Source organism: Monodelphis domestica, chromosome 3 (genome assembly GCF_027887165.1).
Source record: "Monodelphis domestica isolate mMonDom1 chromosome 3, mMonDom1.pri, whole genome shotgun sequence".
Lineage (NCBI taxonomy): Eukaryota > Metazoa > Chordata > Mammalia > Didelphimorphia > Didelphidae > Monodelphis > Monodelphis domestica.
The window spans coordinates 270946726-270969890 of NC_077229.1; the positions used below are offsets into that span (position 1 = coordinate 270946726).

General features: G+C 38.4%; 1 protein-coding gene across 3 annotated transcripts in view; it reads left to right on the forward strand.

Annotated features, from left to right (window-relative positions):
• YES1 (YES proto-oncogene 1, Src family tyrosine kinase) overlaps nucleotides 1–23165 on the forward strand; it is a 118749-nt gene that overhangs the window by 21490 nt on the left and 74094 nt on the right. The window contains exon 2 of one of the 3 annotated variants that reach the window (XM_056823772.1): nucleotides 4346–4573. The exons of the other annotated variants lie outside the window; for them this stretch is intronic. The gene's annotated coding sequence lies outside the window, so the exon portion shown is untranslated. The remainder of the gene's footprint in view (nucleotides 1–4345; nucleotides 4574–23165) is intronic. 3 annotated transcript variants of the gene reach the window in all.

Genomic DNA, 23165 nt, shown 5'->3' on the forward strand with positions numbered 1-23165 from the left:
GTTTGGATAAATTGGCTTTGTAGTGGTTCTGTATTCAAATGAGTTCTTGATCTTATCAATGTGTACTCTTTTTAGCAATGCAGATTGCAACCTAAATTACCTCCCTATCCATCCTAAATGTCTTGTCTCATGTTTACTCATAATTTCCTGAATAGGAGAGCACTTAATGTTCAGGGTTATTTGGTTATTTTCTCTCTTTTTAATTGACAAGCCCCAAATATGTGCAATTACTACTTTTACAGTTATTTAAGAAGGTTCTTCTGTAGAGTGTTGTGTAGTTGTAGTCCTAAGTTTTCTATGTTTGTCTTTGGAAATGAACTCCCAAACAGACCTATTTATTTTGAATATAATTTCTCTATCACTTGCCTTTGAATTTGTAAGTAGAAAGTCTTATGGTTTACTGGAGTTATTATTTAAGTGAATTTTAATTGAATCTTTTGAGCTCTATAAGTAGACCATATCATCTGCAAAGAATTGTAATTTTCTTCTTTGTTTATATCTTATTCCCTAAATTCTCTTCCTAGCCTTATTGCTATAGGTAGTTTTTCTATATCAAATAATAGTGGTGAAAAATGCTTTCAGATTCACTCACAACCTCCTCATTCCACTGAGACTGCTCTTTCTTTAAAAAAAAATGATTAATTTTTTTGAATCATGACTTTTTTGGGGAAAATTTTATTTAATTAGTTAATTTTGAATATTTTTCCATGGTTACAAGATTCATGTTCTTTCCCTCCCCTTCCTCCAACCCCCCCCTCCTGTAGCTGATGCACAATTCCACTGGGTTATACATGTGTCATTGATTAGAATTCTGAAGATAATTCCATTTTCTTTTTTTGAAAATATATACTTAAACATTTTAGCTTTAAAAGAGAGAATAATGTTGAGTTGTCTGGTTATAATTATTGAGTTTATCCAAATAGCAATATTTTGTTATTATTTAGATAGCTTTTTATCAAGCATCTATAACTTTAAAAAGAAGATAACCAGTTCATTTTGGTGTCATTAATATCAGAGGGTGCATAAAAACGTAATTTCTTGTTTTCAAAAGTGATGGGTAAATTAAACAGACAAATTCTGCATATCTGGGAGAACTAATACATTAAAAATATCTAAACAAAATAATAAGGAGTTTATTCTTTACCCATACTTAATGAAAATTGTTATTCACCCTTGAATAACTTCATGTGAACATGGAAATAAGGTGGAAGAATGAATTATCATTAGTGGATTCCTGCTTATCAGCTATTTAAAGGAATATGCAAGTGTTAAAAAGCTTTTCCTAAAGATAACTAAAATCCTTGGTCCTTAAAACTTTTTTTCAAAATTTGAACTAAACGAATTATAAAAATCTAGGATATTAAAACCAGTTTAAAATTTCTACATGATGATGAGATTAAAAATAATTTCTTAAGAAGACAAAATGACTTAAAATAGGAGTTTAATGCAGTAATATTTATCAAATTAAATATTATTTCAGTAACACTAATTAAACAGGTCTTCATAAAAAATTTGGAAATGAAAAATGCAGTACAAGGAGGGGCGGCAACTAAGGTTAACACTGATTTTAGAATAAGTATTACTTAAATAAGGCATTTTTGCTGCAAAAAGTTAGTAGATTTCATTTTCTTATTTTTGTAGTGCTTAGAATTATGTAGTTTAATAAAAAATGTTTTTCCTTAATAAAAAACGAGTTTTTAATAAAATAACAAGTTTTTGCTTCTACAGATTGCTTGCTTTTTTTTTTTTGCCTTTCTGCATCACAGTTATCATTTTCCTAAAGACTTCTCTTTTTAGAAGGGAAAAACAGGTTATTTAAATAAGTTGTACTATACACATCCTTTTATGTTAGCAAACATTATGAAATTATACTGGCATTGATTTTAGATAAGACTAGAAGTAAGAGAACTTTGTTATTAAATCATGAGTCAACAATAATGTATGATGATCAACTAAGAGTGACTTGACTATTATCAACAAGGCAAGAATCTAGGACCACTCCAAAGGATTTGTGATGAAAAAGACTATCCACCACAATAGAAGAAATAGATGGATTCTGATGCAGGTCAAAGCATTTTATTCTTTACTTTGTGTGCTCCATGAATTTTTCTTTAGTGTAAGCATGTGACTTCTTTCACAACATGATAAATATGGAAATATGCATTGTATGAGAATATGTGTACCACCTATCTCAGATTATCTTCTTCCTCGAGGAGGGGAAAATAATAGATGGTAAGAACATGGATTGCAAAATGTCAGGAAACAATTATTAAAAATCATATGAACATGTCTGGAAAACTAAAATGAAATAAGATAAAGTCATGGGTCAGCTGATGAAGTCAAACTGATAATCAGAAGTTTCTTAAAATTTGGTTATTTTTTTATTGTTTGACCCAATTAAGTTTTGGAAACAAATTTCATCATTTAAGTAAAATTTCACCTAAAATGTAAAGTATTTAGAGAAGTCTTGATTTGCATAGTATGAATAAGAAGCTTATAATTTTTAAATAAAAATTTTTTTTACATTTCACTTCCTTCTTTCCTTTTCCTTTTGGAAATAGGAGTAGGGATGAAAATAATCATACCTTTAAGGTACTTCTACTTATTAAGATAAGAAAACTAGATTGTGTTATAATATATAAAACACTGATCTTTAAATCAAAAGACCTGAATTAGAACATGAGTTCTGTTACTTTTTATGTATGTAGATGCCTGTACTATGGTGGTTGTAGTGCTAGAGAAAGGGGTAAGTCAGAGAGATTAAGAATGTAAATTAATTAGATGGATCCTGGCAATAGATTAGATATGAGAGGTAAGAGAGAAAGTCGAATTTAGGATGATGCCTAAGTTTTGAGCCTGGGTGACTAGTGTAATAATTAAAATAGTTGAGGTCATAAACTGTAATGATTAAAATAGTGGAAGGCATAAATTGTAGTAGATATGAGTGGATAAGTAAATTGTGACCACAAAGATATGTTTTTTATATTAAAAATAAAGTGGTCTCCAGGGAAATATTCCCAATTATGAAATATACCCAAGTCAACTGGGTTTTATAGAGATTTTAATTAATACAAATGAGGAATTAAAAAAAGAAAGAAAAAGGGAATAATGAGAAAAGGGCTATACCAGCCTAGGCTGGCATGAGCCAGCCTAGGAAGAGAGGGATCAGTCAGTCTTTTATCACTCACTACAAGATTTGTCCAAGCAAGGATTCAGAGCGACAGAGTCTCCTCAGAGGGAGTTCCAGCCAGAGTCAGCCTCCCTCAGACTGTCTTCAAGAGACTGCCTTAAGAGACTGTCCCAAGAGCCTGTCTTCAACTGACTCCTTAAGAGACTGTTTTTTTCTCTCAGATTTTCATGTCCTTATAAAGGGAATTTTCTCCTATGTCACCTCCCCTAAATTCTTACATCTACCAATCACAGTAGACGTTTTTCAAAGGATAGACCATTCTTAGTTCACACCTAAGAAGACTAATCTTTTGAGTAATTCATACCTGAGTAGACTAGAATCTCCGAGTAAGTTCTCACCTCTTTGCTCCTTGTAAGTTCACAAGTTGTCTGACCTTTATAGGTACTTAGCTCCCCTTTGTATTAGTTCTAAAAATAGGCACAGCTTAAGAACTTTTTGCCTTATTATAAGTATGGGTTTAAGTACTTTTAATTGTTCAGCAAAGAGTTTACAACTTTATCTTCCCCTAAGGCATGCTTAAGTATGGTGAAGTAGAGTTCTCACATTCCTGATCTAAGTAGAGTTCTCACATTCCTGATCAAGTACCTTCACTGCCCAAATGGGGAATGGTCCCAATGGGGAATGGTCTTAACCCAACCTTATGAAGTAGGGTCTGGGAATTTTTTTAAGGTTTACAATCCTAACCTTATGAAGTAGGGTCTGAGAATTTTTAAGGTTCACACTAGGAAGTTGATGGTACCCTTATCAATTAACAGGGAAGTTAAAGATGGAATATTTGAAGTCTTTTAACATTAGGTGGTGGTTGTTGTTTTATCTATATAAACATAAGCCAGAAATTACCTTTCTTTCTTTCTTTTCTTTTTTTAATTTTATTTGGTCAATTTCAAACATAATTCCTTGGTTAAGAAGATTATATTCTATTCCTCCCTCCCCTCCACCCACACCTCCCATAGCCGACACAAAATTCCACCGGGTATTTCATGTGTCCTTGATCAGAACTCATTTCCATGTTGTTGGTGTTTGCATTAGGAATGTTCATTTAGGGTCTACCTCCCCAGCCATATCCCCTCGACCCATGTAATCAAGCAGTTGTTTTACTTCTGTGTTTCTACTCCCACAGTTTTCCCTCTGAATGTGGAGTGTTGTTTCTTATAGATGCCTCCGGGATGTTCAGGAATACTGCATTGCCACTAATTGTAAAAATGGAGATTTGAACCCCGGACTTCAATTCCCAGGAGTCCTTGATAGCTCCCAGAGTTCCCCATAATCCCAGGTGAGGTCCTCACCTGGGCTGCCAGCAGAGAGTGTTATTTAAGCTGACTCCGCCTTCTACTTGCTCTTCCTGTTTCAGCTTCCAAAGACACAAGTCTCTCAAGATGTAATGTAAGTGAAATTGAATGGGCCTTTCGGCCCTCCTAGTCATGTGCTTTCTTATTTTGCATTTTATTTATTTCTTAATCTTAAATAAGCCTCTAAAATTATAATACTTATATTACCAGAAGCTAATTTTAATTTTTACATAATGGAGAAGTCCATTACACTTGTTACAAGTCCATTACAATTTGTTCAGCCATTCATTCCCTAATTGAAGGGCATCCCCTCATTTTCCAATTTTTTGCCACCACAAAGCACACCTATGAATATTCTTGTACATGTATTTTTTCTTATTATCTCTTTGGGATACAAATCCAGCAGTGCTATGGCTGGATCGAAAGGCAGAGTCTTTTAGTGCCCTTTGGGCATAGTTCCAGATTGCCCTCCAGAATGGATGGATCAATTCACAACTCCACCAGCAATGAATTAATGTCCCGATTTTGCCACATCTCCTCCAGCATTCATTACTTTCCTTTGCTGTCATGTTAGCCAATCTGCTAGGTGTGAGGTTTTGATTTGCATCTCTCTGATTATAAGAGATTTAGAACACTTTTTCATGTGCTCATTAATAGTTTTGATTTCTTTGACTGAAAATTGCCTATTCATGTCCCTTACCCATTTATCAATTGGAGAATGGCTTGATTTTTTTGTACAATTGATTTAGCTCTTTGTAAATTTGAGTTATTAGACCTTTGTCAGAGGTTTTTGTTATGAAGACATTTTTGCCCAATTTGTTGCTTCCCTTCTAATTTTGGTTACATTGGTTTTGTTTGTACAAAACCTTCTTAATTTGATGTAATAAAAATTATTTATTTTACATTTTGTGACTCTTTGTCTTGCTTGGTTTTGAAATCTTTCCTTTCCCAAAGGTCTGATATGTATACTATTCTATGTTCACATAATTTACTTATAGTTTCCTTCTTTCATTATGTTCAAGTCATTCACCCATTCTGAGTTTATCTTGGTGTACGGTGTGAGGTGTTGATCCAAACCTGATCTCCCCCACACTGCCTTCCAATTTTCCCAGCAGTTTTTATCAAATAATGGATTTTTGTCCCAAAAGCTGGGATCTTTGGGCTTGTCATAGACTGTCTTGCTGAGGTCACTTACCCCAAGTCTATTCCACTGATCCTCCTGTCTCTTAGTCAGTACCATATTGTTTTGATGACCACTGCTTTATAGTATAGTTTGAGATCTGATACTGCAAGGACACCTCCTTTGTATTGTTTTTTCATTATTTCCCTGGATATTCTTGATCTTTTGTTCTTTCAAATGAACTTTGTTATGATTTTTTCTAATTCAGTAAAAAAGTTTTTGGGTAGTTCAATGGGTATGGCACTAAATAAATACATTTGGGTAGGATTGTCATTTTTATTATGTTAGCTCGTCCTACCCATGAGCAGTTGATGTTTTTCCAATTGTTTAGATCTAGTTTTAATTGTGTGGAAAATGTTTTGTAGTTGTGTTCCTATAGTTCCTGTGTTTGTCTTGGCAGATAGATTCCTAAGTATTTTATATTGTCTAGGGTGATTTTAAAATGGAATTTCTCTCTAATTCTTGTTGCTGAGATGTGTTGGAGATATATAGAAATGCTGATGACTTATGTGGGTTTATTTTGTATCCTGCAACTTTGCTAAACTTGTTGATTATTTCTAATAGCTTTTTAGTTGATTCTCTAGGATTCTTTAAGTAGACCATCATATTATCTGCAAAGAGTGATAGCTTGGTCTTTTCATTGCCAATTTTAATACCTTCAATTTCTTTTTCTTCTCTAATTGCTACTTCTATTGTTTCTAGTACAATGTTAAATAATAGCGGTGATAACAGGCATCCTTATTTCACTCCTGATCTTATTAGGAATGCATCTAGTTTATCCCCATTGAAGATGATGTTTGCTGATGGTTTTAGATACTGTTTATTATTTTTAGGAAAGACCCTTCTATTCCTATACTTTCTAGTGTTTTCAGTAGGAATGAGTGTTGTATTTTGTCAAATGTTTTTCTGCATCAATTGAGATAATCATGTACTTTTTATTCGTTTGCTTGTTGATATGGTCAATAATGTGTATGGTTTTCCTAATATTGAACCACCCTTGCATTCCTGGTATAAATCCCAACTGATCATAGTGAATAACCCTTGTGATGACTTGCTGGAGTCTTTTTGGAAGTATCCTATTTAAGATTTTTGCATCTATGTTCATTAAAGAGATTGATCTGTAGTTTTCTTTCTCTGTTTTTGACCTTCCTGGCTTTGGGATCAGTACCATATTTGTGTCATAAAAGGAATTTGGTAGATCTCCTTCTTTGCTTATTATGTCAAATAGTTTGTAGAGTATTGGGATTAGCTGGAATGTTTGATAGAATTCACTTGTGAATCCATTAGGCCCTGGGGATTTTTTCTTAGGAAGTTCTTTGATGGCCTATTGGATTTCTTTTTTCTGAAATGGGATTATTTAAGAATTCTATTTCTTCTGTTAATCTAGGCAATTTATATTTTTGTAAATATTCATCCATATCACCTACATTGGCGTATTTATTGCCATATAATTGGGCAATGTAATTTCTAATGATTGCCTTAATTTCCTCTTCATTGGAGGTGCTGTCCCCCTTTTCATCTATGATACTGTTAATTTGGTTTTCTTCTTAACTTTTTTCTATTAGATTGACCAGTACTTTGTCTATTTTGTTTGTCTTTTCAAAATACCAGCTTCTAGTCTTATTTATTAGTTCAATAGTTCTTTCACTTTCAATTTTATTAATGTCTTCCTTAATTTTTAGGATCTCTAATTTAGTTTTCTTCTGAGGATTTTTAATTTGTTTGCTTTCAAGTTTTTTGATTTGCATGTCCAATTCATTGACCTGCCCTCCCTAATTTGTTAACATATGAACTCAAGGATATAATTTTTCCCCTGAGTACTTTTTTGGCTGCATCCCATAGATTTTGAAAGGATGTCTCATCATTGTCATTTTCTTCAATGAAATTATTGTTTCTATGATTTCTTCTCTAACTAACCGATTTTGGAGCATCATATTATTTAATTTCCAATTAATTTTTGAAATGGCTCTCTATGTACCCATACTGACCATTATTTTTATTGCATTATGATCTGAAAAGATTACATTTATTATTTCTGCTTTTCTGCATTTGTTTGCCCTGTTTTTATGACCTAGTACATGGTCAGTCTTTGTGATTGTACCATATGCTGCTGAAAAGAAAGTATTCCTTTTTGTCTATTTTTCTCTATATATCTATTAACTCTAATTTTTCAAAGATTTCATTCACATCTTTTACCTCTTATTTATCTTCTTATTTGATTTATCTAGAGTTGATAGTGGTAGGTTCAGGTCTCCCACTAGTATAGTTTTACTATCTATGTCCTCCTTTAATTCCACTAGTTTCTCCTTTAGAAATTTGGATGCTGTCCCATTTGGTGCATACATATTGATTACTGATATTGTCTATACTCCCTTTTATCAGGATGTATTTACCTTCCCTATCCCTTTTAATCAGATCATTTTTACTTTGGCTTTGTCAGATATCATGATTGCATCTCTTGCCTTCTTTCTGTCAGTTGAGGCCCAATAGTATTTTCTCCAACCTTTAATTCTAGCCTTGTGAGTATCTACCCATCTCAGGTGTGTTTCTTGTAGACAACATATGGTAGGATTTTGGATACGAATCCATTCTCCTGTTTGTTTTCGTTTTATGGATAATTTCATCTCATTCACGTTCAAAGTTATGAATATCACTTGTCTATTCCCTAGCATTTTGATATCTTCTCTTAGTTCTGTCCTTTCTTCTTTTGCTATATCTTTTTAAAGCAGTGGGCTACTTTTAATCAGTCCCCCTAATCCCCTCCCTTAATATGCTTCCCTTTCTGGCCCCTCCTTTTTTGTTCCCTTCTTGTTTTTTTAGGATCTGTTAAGTTCCCTCTCCCCTCTCTTTTCCTCTCTTTTTGTACTCCCTTCCCCCTATCCCCTTAGTTTTCTCTTCTCACTTAACCTGTAGGATAAGATTGAATTCAAGACCCCAATGGATCTGGATGATCTTCCCTCTCAGAATTAATTTCACTGAGAGTAAGGTTTTAAGTATTACCTATTAGCACTCTCTTCCTCTCCTTCTTATAAGAGTATTCTTCCCGTCCCCTTCCCATGTGTATCTTTGTGGGATAAAGATTATCCTTTTTAATTTCTTCATGAATCTCTTGGTGCCATCTTTGATCCCCCCCCCACCTTTTTCTTTTTTTGCATATCATCTTATAGCCTTTGATATCCCAATCTCTTCCTGTGAATGATTCTTCTAATTACTATAACAGTGAATACAATTTTTGAGAATTACAAATAACATTTTCCCCATATATATATATAATTTGATCTAATTGTAGCTCTTAAAGAAGAGAGTTTGAATAAAAAACATTTTCCCCTTTTCCCTCTCTTATTTACTTTTTCATGTTTCTCTTGATCTTTGTGTTTGGATATCAAACTTTCCACTTAGTTCTGATCCCTTTTCTTTACAAATACTTGGAAATCTTCTATTTTGTTGAATGCCCATACTTACCCCTTTGAAAGTATATAGTCAGTTTTGATGGATTGATTCTTGGCTGATGACCCAATTCTCTTGCCTTTCTGAATATCATGTTCCAGGCCTTGTGGTCCTTTAAGTGTGGAAGCTTCCAGGTCTTGTGTGATCCTGATTGGTGCTCCTTGGTATCTGAATTGTCTCTTTTTGGCTTCTTGTAGAATTTTCTCCTTAGCTTGAAAGCTCTGGAATTTGACAATTACATTCCTGGGAGTTGTCGTTTGAGGATTTAGTGTAGAGGGTGTTCTATGAACTCTTTCAGTGTCTATTTTGCACCCTTGTTCAAGAACATCAGGGCAGTTTTCTTGGATGATTTCTTGTAGTATGATGTCAAGATTTCTGTTTCTTTATGGGTTTTCAGTTAGACCAATGATTTGTCTCATCGTGATCTGTTTTCCTGATCTGTCATCTTGTCAGTGAGATATTTTATGTTTTCTTCTCTTTTGTCAGTCTTTTGACTTTTATTAATTCTTGCTGTTTTGCAAGATCATTGGTTTCCAGTTGCCCAAATCTGCTCCTTAAGGCCTGGTTTTCTGCTATAATCTTTTGAATTTCCTTTTCGGTTTGGTCTATCCTGCTTTTCGTGGCTTCCAGCTATTTTTCCAGTTGGGATTTCTTGTCCCTCAAACTGTTATTTTCTCTTTGAACTATTTCCCACTTTTATTGCCAGAAGGCTTCCATCTTTTTGATATGCTCCAATTTAAATTCTTCAAGAGCTTGTGGACAATTTCCATTTTTTTGGAAGGTTTTGGCTTTGTTTGAAGTTCTTCCTCGGTTTCCTCTGTATCCTGGATTTTTCCTCCATAAAAATTTTCCAGGGTCAATGCCTTCTTCTTCTTCTTCTTCTTCTTTTTTTTGGATGGAGGGAGGTTGTAGCTCTTGGGCACAATTTGCCATCACTGTGGAGGTTTTTCCTTCTCTTTTTAGTCAGAAATCTGTGTGAGATGGAGTGAAGGAGCAAGGATTTTACCTCAGGCAAGCTCTCGAATCTCTGCAGCTTCTACTGTTCACTGCCCTTCTGCGCCTCCTTCTGGAGAAAGCCCATGGTCTGAGCTCCCCAGCCCACCGGGGTTTCAGGTGTAGCTGCTCTTAGGGGCGGTCCTCGGTGGTCTTAGTCAGCTCCCAAGGACCTAGATGTGCCCCTTACTCACTCCAGAGGTGCCCCTCGCTCACTAGCTGATTCTGGAACCCACTGACTCTGACTCTGGCTCCGTAGGTGGGGTGGGGGAGGGTAGATCAGCTTTTGGGTGGGAACTTTTTCATCCCCTTATAGTGTGGAAATGCCCAAATCCCACGTACCTTCAATGCTGAGCCCTACTGTAGGGTCCCTTCATGCTTATGAATTTGGTTTTTTTTTTGGCCTTTTGAGTTAATCTATATCGGTGGGTGCTGAGGAGAGGAAGAGTCCCACATCTAGACTGCCACCATGCTTACCCAGAAGTCTGGCTATCCAGAAATTACTTATCTTATAACCTTGGACAAAATGTTGTCTAAACCATAAGCATCTTATATAACTTAGTCTCCAAGAAACTACCAGAAGTTCATAGTTCATAGAAGTTCAAAAAAAATTAATTTTTATCTGATATGGGGGGAGGGAGAAAGAGTTGTACTCTTCTGTTTGCTTAGATATTCTTTATAAAAGCATTTGGGGATATTTGGTTCATAAATATTTCTTGAATATCTACTGTGTACATTATAGCATTCTGATAGAGAGGATAGCTGACATAGCTCAAACTTTGGGCAAGGCCATGTTTCCCTTCTAACTTTTACTATATTACACTTATCTACGTTTATCCATTTGGAGCTTAATTTGATGTGTGATGTGAGGAATTAGTCTAAGGCTAAATTCTGCCAGACTCTGGTCCTGTTTTCCCAGACTTTTTATGAAGTCTAACTTTATTAAGTACTTTTTGCTGTATTTGTTTTTTTTATGGTTTTTTTTTTTATATTTTGTACCCAATTTGATGTTTCATTGATCTATCAATAATTCATTCTATGGGGAGTTTGATTGGCATATTGCTGAATAAATGAATGAATTTAAGTAATATTGACATTTTTATTATATTGACCTACTCATGAGCATTTCCTGTTTTTCTAATTATTTAAGTCTGTTAAATCTTTAAAGAATTTTTCATAGTTAGAATTCATATAGTCATTAGGAGGATTTTGTTTTTTCATTTTATAAGCCATGAATTTTTTGAGGGGGAAAGTGGTGAGTAAAGAATATGGGAAGAGTGATTGGGATATGATCCTGAGGAAATTAAATTGACTTTAATATCTTTTATTGCTCCTATTTACAGTCAATGAATTTTGTCATATAACTGCCTAAAGTCGTGAATCTTTGTCTCTGAACTTAGTTTAGAAATACAATTGGCCTATAATGAGTTAAGTTTGGAAACTCAGTTCTTCTGCTAATCACTGTTCTATTTCCTCAAAGGAATCTGCTATCTTTGGGGAATGTAGGTAGACACCAGGGAGTCTGGTCTAGTATATTTACTAGCTATTCTTCAAAGATGTTTGGTTTGCTATCCCAAATAAGTCTGGCTTATTAGTTCTAACTTAGCAGGTAGGCTCAAACAATGAACTTTTCTTACTCACAGAAGGAAATGAGTGGATTGTTGTTAGCCCCTCATTCCCAAACTCCAACTAATATTGTTCCCCACACTTCAGCCATGTAACTAGTCTTGTTGTCCTCAACTTAATGATGTCTCTAGGTCTGTAACTAATTGTAGTATTTCCTCACCTATCCTGTTCTGTTCATGTCTCAGTCTACCTTTTCAGTTTCACATATGATGATACAAGACAATGTAGCAATAAAATCCATTTTAAAAGGTAAATAGTTTATCTGAAAAATGGGTATTTTAATGTACTTCAAGCTCAATATGAGGTAGTAGTATGTTCTGGCAACAAAGAAACTGAATGTGAATTTAAGCTGCCTTAAGAAAGGATTAGGGGAATAGTTAGGTGGTTTAGTGGATTGAGAGCCAGGCTTAGAGACTGGAGATCCTTGGTTCAAATCTGGCCACACTTTCTATCTTTGGGACCCTGGGCAAGTCATTTAACCCTACTTGTCTAGTTCTTACTGCTCTTAAGCCAAAGAATCAATACACAATATTGATTGTACGTTAGGGGAGAGGCAGAGAAGAGGGGGAACAGGCTTTGCTTTGGAGAATACGAAAGTGATGGTCTAATCGTATATTGTACTATTCAGTTCAGTATGGTTCAGTGAGTATTAAGCACTTGAGCAGCTAGGTATCTCAGTGGATAGAGCACTGGGTCTAGAGTTAGGAAGACTCTTCCTGCATTCCAGTTTGACCTCAGACATTTTACTAGCTGTATGACCCTGTCAGGTTCTGCTTGATAAATTATTTTTGGGTCATCGAACTGGGATGAGAAAAATGATTTTTGGGATTATAGGAGGACCAGCCACCAGACTGACAGATTAGACACAGAGACATCCTCTTGCTGGGTGGGGACAAAATTTATTGATTTGGAGTGCATGATATATAGGGAATATGACGTAGGCTAAAGGATTAGGTAAGCCTTTTGCAGGAACAATGATTGGTAATGATTTACAAAATGGAAACAATGGATGTAGATTGCCTTTGTGGTTCTTAAGCAATGTTTTCTATAGGATAATAAATCACATGTCAGCCTATCAATGTATGAGCCGATACTGTATGTTCTTCTCACAGAACTCTTGTATTATTATGTTTTTGGCTGGACATCTAGTATTTGGGGAGAGAAAAAGTTTGCTTTTCTCATGCTGGGGAGCAGACTACATGCTTTGATTTCTAGCTGATGGCTCTGATTTTACTGGGGCCTGTTTTCACTACTGGGGGCTACATGACCCTGAGCAAGTCTCTTACTTAATTTCTTTATCTGTAAAATAATATGGAGAAGGAAACAACAAACCTTTCCAATATCTCTGCCAAACCCCTAATGGAGTCACAGAGAATAAGACACAACTGAAAAATGCCTGAACATTGTTGTTCTTCCAACAGCTAGCTCTTCCATTGTAGTAGGCACTTTTCCAGGTGCTGGCTGCAAAAAACAAGAACCACTACCTTCAAGGAGTTTACATAGGGATCATCAAAGGCCCTGAAATGAACTCATGCTATAAAAGTATTGGTTGACAGAAAAGACTTAAGGGGTTAGATGAGCCAGTATTGGATATAGGTAATAAGAAAATTAGGGGAAAAATAGGAAGAATTCCATTCAGTTCTTCTGCTAATCACTTTTCTTTTTCCATTGTGGGGGCCTCAGGAATTTCTCAGGTTCTCTAAAGGCACCTAAGTGATATGGTATGGAAAGAGCACTGGGCCTTGAGTCTGGAAGATTGAGTTCAAATCTAGCCTCAGACACTTAGTTGTGTGACCCTGTAAAAGTTACTTAACATCTGTTTGTTTTCAATTTCCTTTTATGTAAAGTTGGTACAATAATATCAACTAACTTAGAGTTTTTGTGAGTATCAAATGAGATATTTGTAAAGTGTTAAACACTTTTTCCTCCCTAGGTTTTCAGTATACCACTCTCCCCTGGTTCTCTTCCTACCTATCAGACTGCTACTTCTCAGTATCCTTTGCTGGATCCTAATGTAAATCATGCCATCTTATCATAGATTCCCACAGGGTTCTGTCCAGGACCTCTTCTCTATCTTACTTTACTTGGTTAATCTCATCAACTCCCATGTATTTAATTATCATCTTTATGCTAATTATTTCTCATATCTATCCCACCTTAATTTTTACTGACCTCTAATCTCACATTTCCAGCTGCCTATTCGATTTCTCTAATTGTCCAGTAGATATCTTACATTCAGTATTTCCAAAAATGAACTCATTCTTTACCTTTAAATTCCCCTCCCCGTCTTCCTTTCCTATTATTACTGTTGGGTATAACACTATCCAGTTCTTTGGGCTCTAAACCTGGATGTCAACCTCAATTCCTCACTAAATCTTACCTGCCCTCCATCCATCCAATCTCTTGCCACAAAACCTGTTGCTTTCATCTTTGTAGCATTTCTTTCCTACTCTCCTCTGACATTGCAAATCACCCTGCTGCAGGCCTTTATCACCTCACTCCTTGAATGTTAAAATATCCTGTTACAGTCCAATATTTTCCTGCCTCAAGTCTCTCTCCACTTCAACCCATCCTCCATTAGCCACCAAAATGATTTTCCTAAAGCATAGGTCCAGCTATGTCAGCCCCCTGCTCAATAAATCGATGGCTTCCTATCACTTCCAAGATCAAATACAGTCTTCTGTTTGATGTTCAAAGTCCTTTGTAATCTAGTCCCCCTCCCACCTTTCTAGTCTTCTTAACACCTCACTCTTTTCCATATCCTCTGATCCAGTGACACTGGCCCCTTGACTATTCTACAAACTAGACACTCCATCTCTGGGCTGTGGACTTTTCCATGACTGGCTCCAGTGCCAAGTGTCTTTCCTTATCTCTGCCTGATGGCTTCCTATAAATGCCAACTAAAATCCCATCTTTTATAGGAAGTCTTTCCTGATCTACCTTAACTTTAGTGCCATCTCCCTGTTAATTATTATTTATCCTATATATAGCTTGCTTGTACCTATTTGTTTGCTTGTCCTCTCCCATTAGACTGAAAGTACCTCGAGAACAAGGGGGGGGGATGTGATATCTTTTCCCTCTTTTTGTATCTTCACTGTTTAGCACAGTGCCTGGCACATAGTATGTGCCATATAAATTCTATCATAATTACTATTATCATCATCATTTAAAATGTATTCAGAATTCCATCTATTTTGTGTAACCAATTTATATATCACCTGGGTCAACCTTTCTTTTGGCCCTCCTGTCACGCTTTTCAGCCTTCTGCGACACCACACTGGTTGTCTTTCCTACCCAGAAGGAAGATCCTTACCCACAATAGCCATTCCATCAGCCTACTAAGATGATGTTAGCGGACCTCTACTCTTCCCTTCTAGCCTCTTAGTCTCTTCCTGGAAAGTTCTTATCTTGAAAAGACCTAACCTTCTGGTCCTAGGCCCCTGGGACTAAGATAACCTGGCTGACTTCATTCCTCAATAATTAACACACTCCCACCCTGTCATCTTCCTCCTTACCATAGTGATTCTGAACTCTGGCTGTCATTGTATTCTACTGCCTTCTGCCTTGTTTCTATCCTCAACTCAGCTCCACATCTTCCAGGACCCACTCAAGATTTTCCCATTTCTTCCACTGTGTTCTGGAGTGTTTGTTCCATAGATGACAAACTTGCTTTGATCATAAACCTTTCTTTTCTCTTAAGTCATTTCTCTACTCAGAATTGGCTCTCTCCTGTGAACACTGTGTCAACTTTCTTTTCTCTTTTTTTTTTAAATTTAGACTATTTTCCATGGTTACATGATTCATATTCCCCCCTTTCCTCCTCCCTCCCAGAGCTGACAAGCAATTCTACTGGATTATACTTGTCTCATTGTTCAAAATCTATTTCCATGTTATTCATATTTGTACCTGTGAAGATTGGATTTGGCTCTCCCCTGATTATAACAATGAAGGTACTTAGCTCTTCCTTCATTGTGAAGATGAAATTGTTATCCCTTGTCTATTTGTTGATTTAATCCTCAAAATGTAAGCACAGTACTTAAAGTCTTTCCATGTTAGATCTGATCACCAAGGGTGTAAATCTCCCACTTAATCATGAGGTGAGAGGTCTGTGACTCACATATGCAATAGTGGGTAATGAAAACAAGGGTCTGAACGAGGTTGGTTGTTGAGGGTTGGTCTTCTGGGAGTTGTTGGTGGTTGGTCTTCTGGGAGTTTGAAAGAGACACACTTGGAGTGGAGTCTGCTGGAGTTGAGGCTGATAAAAGAATCCCCTGATTGAACTGACAATGTGGTAAGTGTAAAGGCTGACTTCCTTCCTTGCCCTTTCTGGAGGCGTGAGCCTCCGGGAAAGGCCCTTCATATTGAGACTCCTTTCCCCTGACTGGGGCCTTAGAATTGGTACCTGGCTCAGAGGAAACCAGAGCGCTCTCTTTCCCCCTTTTCTCTTTTCCTTAATATCTTCCCTCTATTGTAAAATAAACTACCATAAATTCCATTTGACTTTAGTAATTCATTTTTGGGATTTAGAAATTAAATCCCTGGCAACCAATTAAATATTCAGTCCAACCATAAAATTAACACACAGTAGAGTGATCTTTTAACATTAAAACCCTAATCATATCCCCATAGAACCATGTGATATGTTTTTCTTCTGCGTTTCTGCTTCTGTAGTTCTTTCTCTGGATGTGGATAGCATTCTTTCTCATAAATTCCTCTAGATTGTCATGGGTCATTGCATTGCTGCTAGTAGAAAAGTCTATTACATTCAGTTGTGCCATAATGTATCAGTCTCTGTGTACAATGTTCTCCTGGTTCTGCTCCCTTTATTCTGCATCAATTTCTGGAGGTCTTTCTAGTTCACATGGAATTCTTCCAGTTCATCATTCCTTTTAACACAATATTAACAATATTCCATCACCATCAGATATCACAATTTGTTCAGCCATTCCTCATGCGATGGACACCCCCTCATTTTCTAGTTTTTTTTTGCCACTGAGCATGGCTATAAATATTTTTGTACAAGTCTTTTTGCTTATTATTATGTCTTTGGGGGTACAAACCCAGCAGTGGTATGGCTGAATCAAAGAGCAAGCATTCTTTTAAAGCCCTTTGGGCATATTTCCAAATTGCCTTCCAAAACAGTTGGACCAATTTTAGTGTCTCAATTTTGCCACAACCCTTCCAACATTTATCACTTTCCTTTTCTGCCATGTTGGCCAGTCTGATAGGCATAAGATGGTACCTTAGAGTTGTTTTTATTTGCATTTCTCTATTCAGAATCCTTTTCATATGCTTATCGATAGTTTTGATTTCTTCATGTGAAAACTTGAATAAGAAGATTTCCCTTGTGTGTCAACTTTTTCTTGGCTAATCTTTCCAATACTCATCCTATTTTTGCTTGTAATGTCCAGAAAATCATTAATGGTGGTGTAGTGGTAGCATAGTGCTTGGCACATAGTAGACATATAATAAATGTTTATTGATTGTGAGGAAGTTGGAATATTCCTTGCTCCCCATTGCCACTTACAAATGTTCCTGCTACCTCTGTCATTCAATAACTTCATTTTTTATATTCAGTCCTAATTTATCAACCGGTCAAAATAATGATTAATTTGCAATCTTTTTCTCCTCCTTAACTCCTGTCCTCCTTTAATTCTTACCCATGTACTTAAGGACATGGACACACACACACACACACACACAGAGTCATCTTTTGCTATATCATGGTTCACTTATCAGGGTTTCACTTTATTGTGGTTTTGTTTTTTTTAGTCTCATTCTGTTTTTTTAAAGTCTAATTCTATATTGTGGAGTTTTTGCTATATCATGGGATTTTGCAGATGGATACCATACAATACACACAATGGAAATGCAGTACACCACTACCACTTGTGCAGGTTTACCTATGTGAGATTGTACATGGCACATTATTGGCTGATGGAATGAAAGGCAATCAACCACAGTGCTGTGTTCTATATCCTAGGTGCTGATTGGCTCAGTGACTATATACTCTCGCACACTATGCCCATATATGTTCAGCATTTCACCTTGTCCACTTTATATCAACATCTGATCACTGTGCATAGAATTGCTCTGCAGTATTGTGTTTTTGTAAAAGTTTGAATTTATTTCAAACCCAGGACTTCTGATCCCTTTATCTCTCAGTTCTTTCTCAAGTTAATACTCCATCCAGTGACTCCACTCTGTTTTTCCCCATTTTAACAGTTGTGATAGAGGAATGATCCAGAGACTTTGAGGGACAGAGCCTGGAGGACATGCTGAGGTTTGCATCTACAGCAGGGGATGGTGAAGGAGGTTTGGAATCTTGAGGGAAGAGGAGATTCCAGGGGGAGACAGTTGATCTCTCTCTTACCTGAGAAAGCCAAGGGTGACTTCTCCTAAGCCATACATAATCCCTCATTGATCCTAATCATCATTTGCCCCACTGGGATGCAAACCTTGGTATGTCTTCCAGGCTCTGTCCATCAAAGTTCTCTGGGTCATTTCTCTATCACACCGTTGAAAAACCACTGTCCTCTTCTGTCTAGTTCCTTTCCCTCTTAATTTATTACTAATCTTGCCCTGCCAAGTCCTAGTTTTGGATTATTCATCTTCCATTCTCCTCATTCCTACTAATGTGATACTGAATAGAGCTTGAGAAAAATCACAAAACTATGCTTACTGTTGTGAGCACTATGTGTAGACTGCCAGGGTTCTGAGAGATTAGAGAGATAACAAAGCAAGGACCTGATGGGGAGGCATGGTCTCCATGAACTCTGTTTATTGTGACAAAAAGAAAGACTTTTATAGGGAGTAGAATTCTAAGCATTACATCATTATGGGGGGGGGTAGGGTGTTACTTTCCCACAGAATATGAAATGCCTTCACACAAGAACATTACCGGGGTTCCAAATCAAGAAAGAGTGATGCCTAATCTATTCTGCATAACTTAGGGAAAGGAAATTATGATACTTTTCAGTCATGATATTACAAAGACTTCTTTGCATTTCAGAATGATGAAAGACTCAAAGTTAGATGACCATATTAGGGGAGGTGGAATCCTTTCTTATCTGAGTTTCAACCTAGAGAACAGATGTGGCTGTGAGATTGGCCTTGCCAAGAATCTCAGTCTTACAGACATGTCTCTTCTGACTGCTTTTCCTCAGTGGACCTGATTTGCCCTAGGTTCCTCCACATATGCATAGATGACTAGGTCTATATTCAGACTTCACATTCCAATTTTACACCCCTTAATAGATTTACTTCCAAGTGACTTTTCCAAACCTTTTGATCCTTAAACTTCCCATTAATCCCTCTAACCTCACCTTCTTAGTGTAAAGGTTAAATTTAATGGTCTGACACAATTAATTTACCAAAATGAAACAATAAAGTAGAAAAATGTGAAAGAGGTTGGAGAAAATACCTATACTAGTCCTCAGCCAGGAGGGCTGGTAGTGAGTAATCATGTGGCCTTCTCCAAGATGGAAGCTAGTCTCTTAGGAATCTAGGAAGGGAGTCAGGCTTTTCACACACTCAACCAAGTAGTCCAGGAGTCAGAGTCCAAGTTGAAGTGAGGATCCACGCTGTAGTCTTCAATGAGGTTCCCTCAAAGACTATCTCCAGGAGACACTCTACCAGACTCAACTTCACCAGCCTCCCAGCCATGGGAATTTATGACTTTTTATGGTGGTTTCATATCCTATTCACAGGGGCCAATCACAGTTTTCAAAATTGTCACACCTCTCATCCTCTGAAGGTACAAACTCTCCTCCTAGGATGCACATTTTTCTGAGTGTGTGAACTCTTAAAAAAATTCAGAGGTTTTTGGCTATTTGAGTTAGAAAAAAGGGTGGATGGAGCTCTTCCAAGTATCTTGGTGGCTTCTTGCCTCTAAAGGTGTTAACTCTCCTCCTAGGAGTAAGAGTTTATGGACTTCCCTTACTTTAGGGTAAAGTATGGGTGTATTTTGTTGATTAATTAAAAAATGCTGGGTGAGCAAAACCCTAGGTCACCAGGGGTCTACGACCCAATGGCTACCCTCACAAGGTTTGGCCGGCCTGTTGAAGCTGTTGCCCGGGGTGTGGCCACTGCCGCATGCTAGCAGCTACTGGGAGCCACAAGTGAGAGCTGGGTGTCAGGTGGGGGTCAGAGGCTGAAGAGCTGCCCTAGGAGGGCATGATAAGCCCTCCGTACCAAGGGTGCTACCCCTCCCTGAACACCCCATACACCCCAGAATAGATGAGTGTGCACAAAGATACTTGTGCGTGAAGGAGATTTAAGTGGAAAAGTCGATGCACATAGACAGTCTCACTCTCTCGGCGTTGGAAGCCTGGGTCCAGTGGCACAAAAAATCGTTACACCTGGAGACTTCCTCAGCTGCATTTGCTCACCCAGCATGTGAAGTCTGCTTCGGTGGAACAGGAGGAAGAAGCCAATAAGAAGGTTCAACAGCTGAGATGGCGATGTAGCAAAGCACTGTGGAGTGCTTAGGGTGTGTTGGAGCACAAAAGACAACATAGCCACCCAATGCAGTGGAGGAAGTCTCCAGGTGTAATGATTTTTCGTGCCACTGAACCCAGGCTTCCAACGCTGAGAGAGTGGGACTGTCTCTGTGCATTGACTTTTCCACTTAAATCTCCTTCACGCACAAGTATCTCTGTGCACGCTCATCTATCCTAACACCCGCCCACCCTCTTCAAGACCTGCGGCGAAGGGGGAGTGGCGACGCAGCAAGTGGAGGTGACCACTGGCAGTTGTAGTCACGATCCTGCACATAGGCGACCCATGGACCAGTGGTTGTTTGGCCCTGTACCCGGGCAGCAGAGTCGTTCTGCAGCATCCTGGGCGACTGAGCAGCCCTCTCTAGGACAGCACTGCTCACCCTAATCAAGGGAGGGGGCTAGAAAAGGTGTCCCAAACATTGCCTGCCCTGCAAACACCCGGTCAGCACACCGCGGCTGGCGGGTCATCCCTTTAAGTGGGTCGAAACTAAAGAAAACAAAACACAAAGAAACTCCTACTAGGAGCATGGAACATCAGGACATTACTTGACAGAGAGAATACCCCAAGACCTGAGGAAACAGCTCTAATTGGTAAAGAACTGGTGCAATATAACATCGACATCGCAGCATTAAGCGAAAAACGCTTAACAGAAGAGGGATCACTCAGCGAACCCACCACTGGATACACCTTCTTCTGGAAAGGGAGAGCTACAGGTGAAGACAGAATCCACGGTGTTGGCCTGGCTATCAAGACCAGTTTGCTCAAACAGCTGCCAGACTTGCCTGTGGGCATCAGCGAGAGGCTCATGAAGATCCATTTACCTCTCAGCAAAGACTGGTATGCCACAATCATCAGAGCATATGCCCCAACACTGACCAGCACAGAGGAGACCATCGAGCAGTTCTACTCTGACCTGAGTGCCTTCCTGCACTCAGTGCCCACAAATGGCAAGCTGATACTACTGGGAGACTTCAACACCCGCGTTGGCCAGGACCATGAAAGATGGAAAGGAGTGCTCAGCAAACACGGCTTAGGCAAAATGAACAACAAAGGCCTACTGCTACTTGACAAATGCTCAGAGTTCGAACTCACCATCACTAATACTGTGTTCAGAATGGCGAACAAATATAAAACAACGTGGATGCATCCACGATCAAAACAGTGGCATCTAATTGACTACATCATTGTACGCCGGCGAGATATCCAAGATGTAAAGATCACCAGAGCCATGAGAGGAGCTGAATGCTGGACAGATCACCAATTGGTTAGAGCGACTCTTCAAATATGCATTGCGCCTCGCCATCCAAAATGCGCCCAGACAGTTCGCACATCTTGCAACGTGAGTCATCTCAGAGATCCACTTTATCTGCAAACATTCCAGTCCTGTCTGGACGACAAGCTGTCTGCCAAGGGACCACTCACTGGAAGCCCAATCGAGAAATGGAACCAGTTCAGAGATGCGGTGACGGAAACATCAAAGGCAGTCCTAGGCCCCAAACAAAGCAATCACCAGGACTGGTTCAACGAGAACAACACTGCTATTGAAGACCTATTGAACAAAAAGAACAAAGCCTTTATGGAGTCAAAATAACCCAAACTCTGCTCCTAAAAAGGACAGATTCAAGTCTCTCCAAGCCACGGCACAGTGTGAGATCAGGAAAATGCAAGACTGATGGTGGGGGAAAAAGGCAGAAGAAATCCAGTGCTTTGCTGACAAGAAAAACTAAACAATTTTTCAGTGTCCTCAAGACTGTCTATGGGCCATTAAAATCTGCCACCGCCCCCTTGCTATCCTCTGATGGTGACACTCTCATAAAAGATAAAAAAGGCATCAGCAACAGGTGGAAAGAACACTTCAATCAGCTCTTCAACTGACCCTCCTCAGTCAACCAAAGGGCCCTTGACCAGATCCCCCAAAACCGCATCATCAATCAACTTGACATCCCTCCTTCATTAGAAGAAGTCCAAAAAGCTATTAAACAAATGAGTGCAGGCAAGGCACCCGGTAAAGACGGGATCCCAAACGAGGTGTACAAGGCCTTAAATGGAAAGGTGCTTCAGGCATTCCATATAGTGCTGACCAGCATATGGGAAGAGAGGAATACATGCCCTCAGAACTCAGAGATGCCTCCATCGTAGTCCTATACAAGAACAAAGGCACACGAGCAGCCTGTGACAACTACTCTCCACTGCCAGAAAGATCCTTGCCCGTGTTATACTCAAGAGACTCACGTCATCTGTTTCAGAGCAGAATGTGCCTGAATCACAATGTGGCTTCCGACCAGATCGCAGCACCATCAACATGGTCTTCACGGTGAGGCAAATGCAGGAAAAATGCCTTGAGCAGAACCTGAGTCTCTACATTGCCTTCATAGACCTGACAAAGGTGCTTGACACAGTGAACAGGGACGCATTGTGGGTGATATTCAGCAAGCTCGGTTGCCCAGCAAAATTCGTCAAACTGATCCAACTCTTTCATGTCGACATGACAGGGGAAGTCCTATCTGGTGGAGAGACTTCTGATCGCTTCAACATCTCCAATGGCATGAAACAAGGCTGTGTCCTTGCTCCAGTCTATTCAACCTATTTTTCACTTAAGTATTACGACATGCTGTAATGGATCTAGACCTGGGCGTCTACATCAAATACCGACTGGATGGCTCACTATTCGACCTTCGCCACCTGACTGCAAAAACAAAGAACAGAGAGACTCATCCTGGAAGCTCTCTTCGCAGATGACTGTGCTCTCATGGCCCACCAAGAAAATCATCTTCAAACCATTGTGGACAGGTTCTCCACCGCAACAAAACTGTTTGGCCTGATTATCAGCCTCAGCAAAACAGAGGTGCTATTCCAACCTGCACCAGGGAGGCCAACTAACCAGCTGTGCATAACTATCGATGGCACGCAGCTTTCTAACGTCAATACTTTCAAGTAC